Source organism: Thermobia domestica, unplaced genomic scaffold, assembly GCF_964235325.1.
Source record: "Thermobia domestica unplaced genomic scaffold, izTheDome1.hap1.1 HAP1_SCAFFOLD_862, whole genome shotgun sequence".
Lineage (NCBI taxonomy): Eukaryota > Metazoa > Arthropoda > Insecta > Zygentoma > Lepismatidae > Thermobia > Thermobia domestica.
The window spans coordinates 69,340-79,676 of record NW_027656572.1 but is presented as its reverse complement, the minus strand read 5'-3'; the positions used below and the strand labels follow the sequence as shown (position 1 = coordinate 79,676).

Below are 10,337 nucleotides of genomic sequence, written 5' to 3'. Positions count from 1 at the left end.
CAAGGAGCAACCTGAATCTGCCAGTTATACTCTTCTATCTACATATGAATGGCGCAAATGCGTGACGATTAAAAACAAATAAAAAGAATACGTGTTTCACTTTAGCCTGTTTTGAGTAAATAAGCTTTTTTTTTTCTAAAGCTATATTTTCCTGTTATGATGCAACTGAATAAATTTTTTACACTTTATTTCATAATATTACTCTGGATGGCAAAAGGTATATATTTGCTCCAGATTCTGAAACGTGATTAAGTTTAGGTGAAACCTGAAACTGAAAAATAGATTATGATTTGATTCTATCATCTTTATTTTGATCCTTATTTTTTCTCAATTTAGTTGAACAGGTGGTCTGTAACTAAGAGTAATCATATCCCTCGCCCAGAATTTCATGCGAAACTGGTATTGAAAACGACCAGCATCTGTCATAATTTACAGTGAGATTGAATAATTTTCTTTTTTGTTTAATTTACTTCGAATGATTAAACCATCTCCCCAAGCGGCACACCGACGTCGAAAAGACGTGGTTTTTTTGGTGTAAAACACCGTAAAATACACCGAACATGACGTGATTTACACGTCTTTTCCCACGTGGAAATGTCCGGGAATATGACGTGATTTTTACGACGTCTTTTACACGTCATAGAATATGACGTGATTTTTATGACGTCTTTTACACGTCATAGAAATGACGTGTAAATCACGTCTTTTTTACGTGATTTCCACGTGTAAATCACGTCTTTTTTACACCCTTCATGTGAATTGGGGGGGCGTTCTTGAAATGAGGCGGCGAGAAGCAAAGGGGTGTAAGTGATATTTGCAATAAAGTATGGATGTCTCAAAAATGGATTCTGCACAGCTAAATATACAAACTGGATGGTGAAGCTCGTCGCAGTCCAATAGAAAGTCTACCCATGAATGCTCTACGCCGAACTTCATTATGCAGTTTGTATATTTTGCAATGTAGAATCCATTTTAGATACATACATACTCTATTGAAAATGTCACTTACACCCCTTTGCTTCTCGCTACCTCAAATGTCATGGAAGTCTGACAGGATTGTTCAGTTCCAAATGTCAAAACCATTAGAAATTGATGTGCATCATCCGCAGTTTTGATATTAGGAATTTCAATCCATGTACTACCTCGATTATTCGCCACACTTTTGAGGCTATTTACCAGCCCCTATTCAACCGTTTTGCACCAAAGTTAGGGGTTAGGCTACTAGGGCTACCTAGTTCTGGCCCTGTAAATTTTGAAATAGATCGGTTGAATAGTGGTTGAAACAAATAACCCTGAAACTGTGTCGAATAATCGAGATCCTACTATACATAGATTGAGATTCCTAATGTCAACACTGGATACACATCAATTTATGATTATTTTGACATATGAAACTGAATAATAATAATAACAATAATAATAATAATAATAATAATAATAATAATAATAATAATAATAATAATAATAATAATAATATCTACTCTAAAACACACAGCTTACAACAGATTTTTTTAAAAAATGATAAAAAAGAAAAAATCATACTTTTTCTATTTTCTTAACTGCGTTTTTTTTCTTGACAGTTCTGAACTGATCTCTGGCCGCAATACTTTTCTTGGGTAAAAAAAAAGTCTACGAATAACAACTGGACAACGATTATTATAAGTAAAAACAATAATGAAAATAAATTTATCCTTGTGGCTGCTGCTTGATTTTCCACCATTGTGTTGTAATTTGCATAATAATTTACAAGCTCCTATACCAGATAAGTAAGACCACTGGGTTATTGTAATAAATAACAGATCAGGATAGACCCTAAGAACCCTAGATCTTGCCACAGCGAAATACATCACCACCCTCTCTCGGAAGCACACATTGGAGAACGTCAAAGTATTGTGGTCTATTTGATTGGTCTGTACCAAGAATTTGGAAATTTCGCTTCTCCGAATGTTCGTATTATCTATGGATTGGGGATTTCCATATCCAATTAACCACCTCTAGTGTTGTTGATTTATATTTTTTTAGTATTTGGATACTAGCCTATTGAAGAGTATATATTCGCCTTAATGTGTGATATATTTATCTACACATTAAGAAACGAATATACAATAGATGTCGAGGAATAATTATATACCTAATGCAACAGGAAAGAAACGGCAGCGGTTGCTCCACGAAAGGATAAATTTAAAGCCATACATTAAAAAGAAAACCGAGACGCATTGAATCGACTTGAAAAACATAAAAAAAAAGCCCTCGAATGTAAGACTCACCCTTGGCGAAAAAAAAAAAGCCCTACATAACTTTTAAGAATGAGAAAAGACGAATAAACATGGTAAAAACAAAGAATGAAATGGAAAAATAAAGGAACATTGTACTTACAGTCCTAAGAAAATGAAATGAAATGAAATCTTTGAGTTTTACGTCCCACGCTTATACCGGTTAGGCTAAAGGAGACGGTGATAATGAGAAATGAATGAAATGGTGGAATGAAGAAAGTGGGAGGAAACGGGAGAACCCCGAGAAAACTCACGCACACGGTGTTTGTCCACTACGTGGACAAAGTTCACTTGGCGGGGGATGGGATCGAACCCGGAACCCCAAGCACCAGAGGTGAACGCTCTACCACTGAGCCACCGCGGCCCTTAGTACTAAGAAGAATCCACTCATTTCGTCACTGGAATTTATTCATGTGTATTTACTAGTACCTTCTTCTTAATGAAATTACGGTACAACACGTGCTTCCATAAATTTTATAGCTATCCATTATTACGCTAGTATGCGCACACATACACACAAACACAACCACCCACATCCAACACACACTCACATACACAAGAACAATGGGTTTTATTGACAGTGCAAAATTTAGGACTAAACTTTTATAACTCCAATTTAAGACACCTTTATTTTGGAGGTGAAAAATCGAAAAAGAAAGTACATCTTAAAATTAATTAACCTCTGAGGGATGAAAGCGAAAACACATAACCATTAATTTGAATTCTACATTTATTAGTTATATGTACAATGTGCATGTTTTGTCGTATAAAATAATATTCATACTATTTGTAATGCAACAAGAAACACTGATTGTCTATATTATTTGTAATACAAACAAGAAATATGTAGACAATGCAAATCTGTTGGTTATAATCTAAAACTTACAGAGATCTTTTAATAATATAAAATAAAAAGAATCAAATTTTTCTATAAATTTCGTATGAAGGAAAACACCTTTCATAGTTATTGAAAGTACAGAAATGCAGCATCATATCAAAAAAACCTCACGTGCTTAAGTAGGTTAAAAATGGGGACTGCGGTAAGTATCCCACTTCTTTATCTATTATACCAGTAGCAGTTTCTTCCATCTTTTAGTTTTCGAAAGAGATGCCTTTACATTGATTTCCAAACAAAGCGAGGAGGAACAGGTCAACATGTTTAAAGCATGCCGAATCCTTTTCATCCTCAAACAACAAGGCAGATGGAAGTGAATATCTTTCTACTAACATTTTGAAGATTTGTGGCATTTGTTCATTTGAAGATCTTTATTTTTACTCACGAATGATAAGTGTCTTTAAGGCTAGTTTGCACAATGTGAACTTTGCTCTTTTTTCCGCGGGAGTTAAATTCCATCGCCAGCTCTTTGGAAACCAAGCATCAGAGAAAGGTCCCGTTTCCTCCCAACGATGACAGATAGGAACACTGAAACAGAAAAAAAAAATCATGAACAATCATAGTGCAATTTTTCAGGTGGGGAGAAAATTTTAAAAAATAATTACAATACGTCATGTGTAACTACAATCAATACGCAATAAAACGATTAGTTACTGCACTCGCTTGCATGAAGTCCCACTTTTAACGGCCTTCCAAACAGCGAAATTAAACTACCATTAATTTTAGTTATTCTGTAATAGCTTAACTTTTGATTTGATTGCAGCTGTTAACTCTGATTGTTCAGGAGGATCAAACAAGTTGGGGGATATAAGACTTTGTATATACAGATACATGACAAATAATTCTGAAACACTCATAGAAGGCTACATTACGTATGTGCTCACAATATAAAATGCCACTCGAAGACCAACTTTAGGATGTGAGCTAAAAGTGACGATCAAGTATATTGATACGATATTGATACAAACAAAATGGTGTATAACTTATGTATTCCGAAAAGTAAAAAAATTGTGAGCAAACGCCCCCTCACTTGTTACTGGAGTATTTTTAAAAAATAAGACTTCTAGAACCAGAATTCTGTGACAAGCAGTAGGGTGAAAATCGTCACATTATTTGTTCTGAGCAGGGTTAGAAGTTGCGGGGCAGGGTTAGAATAATAATAATAATAATAATAATAATATAATAATAATAATAATAATAATAATAATAATAATAATAATAATAATAATAAAAAAACTTCTCTTTGGTGAAAATTATATTTTACCCCTCTGTTGAGAAAAATATTTTCGGGAGGAGTACTTTTATCCATTCAAAAAAAAAAAAAAAAAAGCGCGAACACTATAACATGTGATACATTCCATATTAAAGCTTTGCTTATATATAAATACTCAAGTCAAATAAAATAATTGCTGATGGAATAAAAATTAAACAGGGAAACCTTTAAAAATCTAAAATAATAAATACATAAATAGAGTGTATCTGAAGAAGACAAGGGTAGTTGCTGAAACAGTTACATTTAAATAAAATTGGCGCAGCTGTGGCTCGGTGATAGAGCGTTCACCCCTGGTGCCTGGGCCCAGTGATTCGATCCCAGCTCACTTCAAGCGGCTTTTCTTGGAGTTCTCCAATTTTTTCCCACATTCTTCATTTCACCATTTAATTCACTTCTCATCATCACCGACTCCCTTAGCCTCAGTGCCTGATCGTGGAACGTTAAATTGAATATTTCATTTATATAAAAGTATTGCCTTGTTCAACAATTATTTTATTTTAGTTAAGTACTAATAAAATATTACTACTTTCTTTCTTTTCTTCTTACTCGGCATTTTCTTACATGGGTATTATAAAATAACATGTCAAAAACTCACCTGTCGCAACTTTGGTATGTATGTCATCCTCCACAGTGATATTTCTAGAGCAGCTCGACGAGCAGAAAGGGGTCAGGTGGTCTGCTGTTGATCAATTCATCATTTGCAGGAGCATTGGCCACACGCTCTGGAAAGTGGGAGTACATACAAGGCTTATTTTGGCAAATAACATGTATTTACACCTAGGCTTATTACAACGACTAAATACATTTAACATGAAATGAAGCAGTTTAATTTTATGTAAACAGTAAAGTGGGTTTTTACTACATTTTGTATTTAAAAAAAAAAAAAAAACAGAGCTTATAGAAAGAAAAATGAGTTGGCAGGAAAATATCAGCCATAAATTTCACATGCTTTCTGTTCTGGATATTTTCAGCGTAAAGGACGGTGTGAAGAAGAGTCCGAAATCGTCCCAACCTCGATGCAGGAATGGCCACTTTTTAAATGGAAAGATACGTAAAATAAATATTGACAAACTTGTGGACAGATAGATTTTATGGATTATTGTCTGCCCGTTGTTAACAAGAAGCAGGGATCGGAAAATCTTTGAGTTTTACGTCCCACGTTATGCCGATTAGGCTAAAGGAGACGGTGATGATGAGTAATGGATGAAATGGTGGAATGAAGAAAGTGGGAGGGAACGGGAGAACCCCGAGAAAACCCACGCACACGGTGTTTGTCCACCACAAAGTTCACTTGGCGGGGGCTGGGATCGAACCCGGGACCCCAAGCACCAGAGGTGAACGCTCTACTACTGAGCCACCGCGGCCCCATAAGAAGCAGGGATCGGTTTTGAGAACGGAGTGAGAGCGTAAAATATCGCATCTTGAACACAAAGAACACAAATGACTACCTGCGTTTTCGAACGCGGACATTTTCTGACCAAAAACACCAAGGCAAGTAATTTCTTGCTATGTATTGCTTCATTTAAATTCTGCAACGTGAAAAAAAAAGTTTTTATCTTACATTTATAATACAAGCTTGAAAAAATCAAGAGCTCCAATTCTGGGGTAGGTTTTATTTTTTTAAAAAAAATAAAAAATATCCTACTCTGGGAGGGGCAGTCGTCACCTCTGGATCCGCTTCTGTTGTGTACACACCTTCCTTTTGGTGGCAGCAGATATGTAAGCCCCGAAGCAATGAGTTTTTTTTTTTTTTTTTTTTTTTTTTACTGATGGGGCTGCAGTGCCTCAGTGGTAGAGCGTTCACTTCTAGTGCGTGGGGTCCCTGGTTTGATCCCAGCTCGTGCCAAGTGGGCTTTGTGGTGGACAAACACCATGTGCCTGAGTTTTCTCGGCACTCTCCCGTTTCCGCCCACTTTCTTCATACCACCATTTTTCACATTTCATTATCACCATCTTCCTTAGGCTCGGTGCCTTTCCTGGGGCGTGAAACTTAATACTTAATTTCATTTCTTTTTAATGATGAGGAATTGGTGTTCCACCTGAAAGCAGGTTTTTGACCCAAAGAGACTTCCGTTGTTAATGTGCGCATAAAAATTAGGAGGATATTCCCTATGTCAAGAGCTCTCTTAAACACATCTGACTGGAACCAGCACCAGCCCCCAACCACGGTCCCTTAATAAGACATTTGGTTTCCTTTGAATCGTTTCACGATTAGCAGTGGAAATCATAATAATATAGTCATGTAGAGGATACTCAATTGAGCTGGAATATATTTTTTTGAACTTCAGTGGCAACATTGATAAGTATCCATCATCACATGCTGGCACTGGAGTAAGTACTGTAATCTAAAATGCGAGGGAGCTGTCTACTCAATTAATGAACAAAATATTCGAACAATCAAAAACCCGTTACATTATGATTTCCACACCGAATTCTGTAGCACAGTTACGGTAGCCAAGTGTCTTGTGAGGGTGTGTAGTGCAGCAGGGCGATGGTTGCAGTTTGAGAGTGCTCTCAACTCAAGGTGACCAGACGTCCCGTTTTGGCCGGGACAGTCCCTTATTTTCAACCGTTGTCCCGTTTCTTTCAGATTCTCAAACGGGAAGCCTAAATGTCCCGTTTTTAAGCAAACATGACCCAGGTGTCCCGTAATTATTATTCAAAATATAAATAGCCAATGCTAATTCTACACTCTTCCGTACCAATACTTACTGGGAAGGTTCACCCGTGCCTAGAACTTCTGAATATTTAAATGAGAATTGAGTGTTCTGTGGTTCAAGTGGAAATTGAGTGGGAATTCTGAGTGTTGAAGTAGTTAAAAGTATTGTTGGGTAATACTTAAGTTAGAAACGCTGTGTTATCATTCTTACTTTGTATTTTGTAAATTGAAAACACTGCTGAGTCCCAAAATGCAATGTGGAAGTCACCCCACCCCCCGTCGCCGATTCGTATGCGTCCCGTTTTTGAAAGTAAAAGTTCTGGTCACCTTGTCTCAACTGGGGTAATATCCTCCCACTGATTATGCACATATACAATGGGGGCACTACTTTAGCAAACGGGTCTACCAAATATTCATCTATTTTGTGGATTTTTTCACTAGATTTAAGACAGTAGTGCTACAAAAGGTTAAACAAAACATAACTGAGTGAGCGAAGGGGTTAGAACTTCCATAGGGCTCGTTGTTTCTAACTTTGAAGTCATACACGATTGGCATTGCAACAATTACCGTGGGTCATTTCCCAAAGAGGTTCACTCGAGCAGTCGGTTCTACCTAACAGAAAATTCATAGGTAACATACGATGTGAAACATATTTTTGTGAAGGAATAAAAGTGTGAATGTCAGTAATTAATGTCAGTACACAGCAAATTGAAATGAATTTTGGGCATTATTCGAGCAGACGGTTCTACCAAATTTTGACATATTTCTTACAGTTTCATATCAGGTTAGAACAATGCATTTCTTTTAGCAGAGCATGAACTAAATCAGAAGCTCCATTAGTGCTTGCAGATTGACTTCAGGCCTCAGTACAAATACAGCGTGGACGTAAAGCGTAACAATTTCAGTGAATAAAACACGAACCAATTTATTTCAGCTCCCCACTAAAAAGCAGTGGTAGGAGCACAGCAACAGGGTCCGAACGGCAGCGACGGGATGCGTCCGTAGGGAGCAGGCGCGTCAGCGACGGGGAATGTATGTCTAAACGAGAATAGTGGAAGACCACACTTACATATGCAATACTTTCACTGATCACTTAAAATTCATTTCAATATGCTGTACACTGACAGTAATTAAAAATACTTATATTCACACTCTCATTCCTTCACGAAAAATGTTTCTTATAATATTTTACCTATAAATTTTATATTTGGTAGGATTGTCTGCTCGAGTGAAGCCGCATTTTGAGTGATAGTGAAATCATTGTAAGCGTAAGTGTGCTTTTCCATTATCCTTCTTTACGCGCATAGTCCCCGTCGCTGACGTGCCTGTTCCCTACGAACGCACCCCCTCGTTGCCGCTCGGGCCCTCTTGCTGTGCTCCTGCACTGATTCCAATAGAATGCATTTGTGCTTTTTAGTGGGCACCTAGCAAAAGTTATTTCGTGTTTTATGCACTGTACTTAATATGCTACGCGTCGGGAAGGTTCTAGAACACAAGTCCCCCCCATATAGGTTAACAGCTAGATTGGTTCTTTTCTGTACCAAAGTTTAACATTTAATTCACATAGTATTGTTGAGCGAGCGTCAGCGAGTGAATGCGGGTTAGAGCCCCGCACGGCACGTTGTTTTCTGTCTTTGTTACAATTAAGTGGGAAGGGGTACCTGTGTTCTAGAACCTTGCCTCATGCGTCTACTCTAAATTTACACTAACCCCCGTGAAGTCAATCTGCAAGTAGTAATGGAGCTTCTCATTTAGTGCATATTCTGCTATAGAAAATACAATGCTCTAACCTAACGTGAAAATGTAAGAAATGTATTAAAATTTAGTAGAACCGTCTGTTCCAGTAATGCCTCCAAAAGCATACACTTACTGTCATCTCGTTGTTTGCTTGTATTTATCAGTCTTTCGCCTTGGCAAATAGTACCACAATGCGTGCAGCTTTTATTATACGGATTCATAGTATAAGTAGTAGTAGTAGGGACGGGTTAGAAGCCCCGCGGAGGTTGGTTGGTCCTGTTCTCGACATGAAATAGGCAAATTAAAGACTTGTCCAATTTTTTCCGTATATTTTACAATCTACGGATCTGTATAATAAAACTGCACCACAGAATAACATACTTTCCCATGCATACTCACTCCCATATACGGTTTATTGAGAATAAAAACACATACATTATCATTTTACTACCTTCACTATTAACATTTTATATAGTATTCTACCTAAAATATTTAATTTGATACAGGCGTCTGCAAATGTTAACCTAATGTAGGTATCCTCGTTCTTTCTACGGTATTTTAATACACTGTAATAAGAAACCGTAGAATACTCAATCTGCTGAATTTTACACAGAATGCACCTAGATAGGAATAGGATAGGAATTATACTTACTTGTCTTAAAGCTGACCTTTATCACAGGTGACTTTAACAAAACACATTATTTATATTCACAAACAATACCATCAAAACACGATTCCGCAAATGGCTCACGATTCCCAGCATGCACTGCTCAAACTGCAGTTACAGTACGGGGAACGTCCGCGCTTTTTAGCACCTAAAAAAGACGTCTATTTTTGGTGATGTCCGACACGTGATTCTTTGTACCATTCTGGCACGTGATAAACACGTACAATTTAGGTCATGTTTGACACGTCATTTTTGTTACCATTTTGGTACGTGATAAAGACGTTCCAAATTTTCAAAAGACGTCATTTTGAATTCGAACCCCAAAAAAAGACGTGTTTATGACGTGACTGTGCTACTTGGGTAATATATATAATAACATAGCATATTTCTTTCCAAAATTTTATAAAAACTATTTATTTTATAGAGTTCAAAATTCGGCCAAATGTTTATTAGTATTAATATTGCATGTTCGCTTTTACTTTTTCTTGCTAAGGTAATATTATAGCGCGCTAATTAAAAATTAATTTTCTTCCATTTAAAAGCTGTTTAAGATATTGGCTGCATTTTGCAACAGTGCAAAACAGCAGATAGGAATCTAACCAGGTAGATTTCTTTCTCTCTCTTCCCTCGCTAGGTCACGTGCCTGAACTTAGGATTGTCCGCGGAGAAAAAGAAACCGATGGAATGCAGATTGACAGCAAATAAGAACAAAGTCTGTTTTCTTTCTCTTCATAGATCGTAAAGATTTCCTTGATTCTATGTAAACATCTCCGCGAATAATTACCTGTACAGGAATATTGCAGCTAACAACGTACGAGAGTTTCAGAAAATCT

The 10,337-nt window shown here is 36.9% G+C and overlaps 1 long non-coding RNA gene across 1 annotated transcript; it reads right to left on the bottom strand.

Moving 5' to 3' along the window:
* Positions 1-3,035: 3,035 nt before the first annotated feature.
* Positions 3,036-9,859, bottom strand: LOC145677430 (uncharacterized). Its single transcript, XR_014129831.1, has 3 exons — positions 9,490-9,859; positions 5,037-5,163; positions 3,036-3,696 (listed from the first exon to the last, which is right to left on the bottom strand). It is a non-coding gene; the product is annotated as an uncharacterized LOC145677430 (long non-coding RNA).
* Positions 9,860-10,337: the final 478 nt, after the last annotated feature.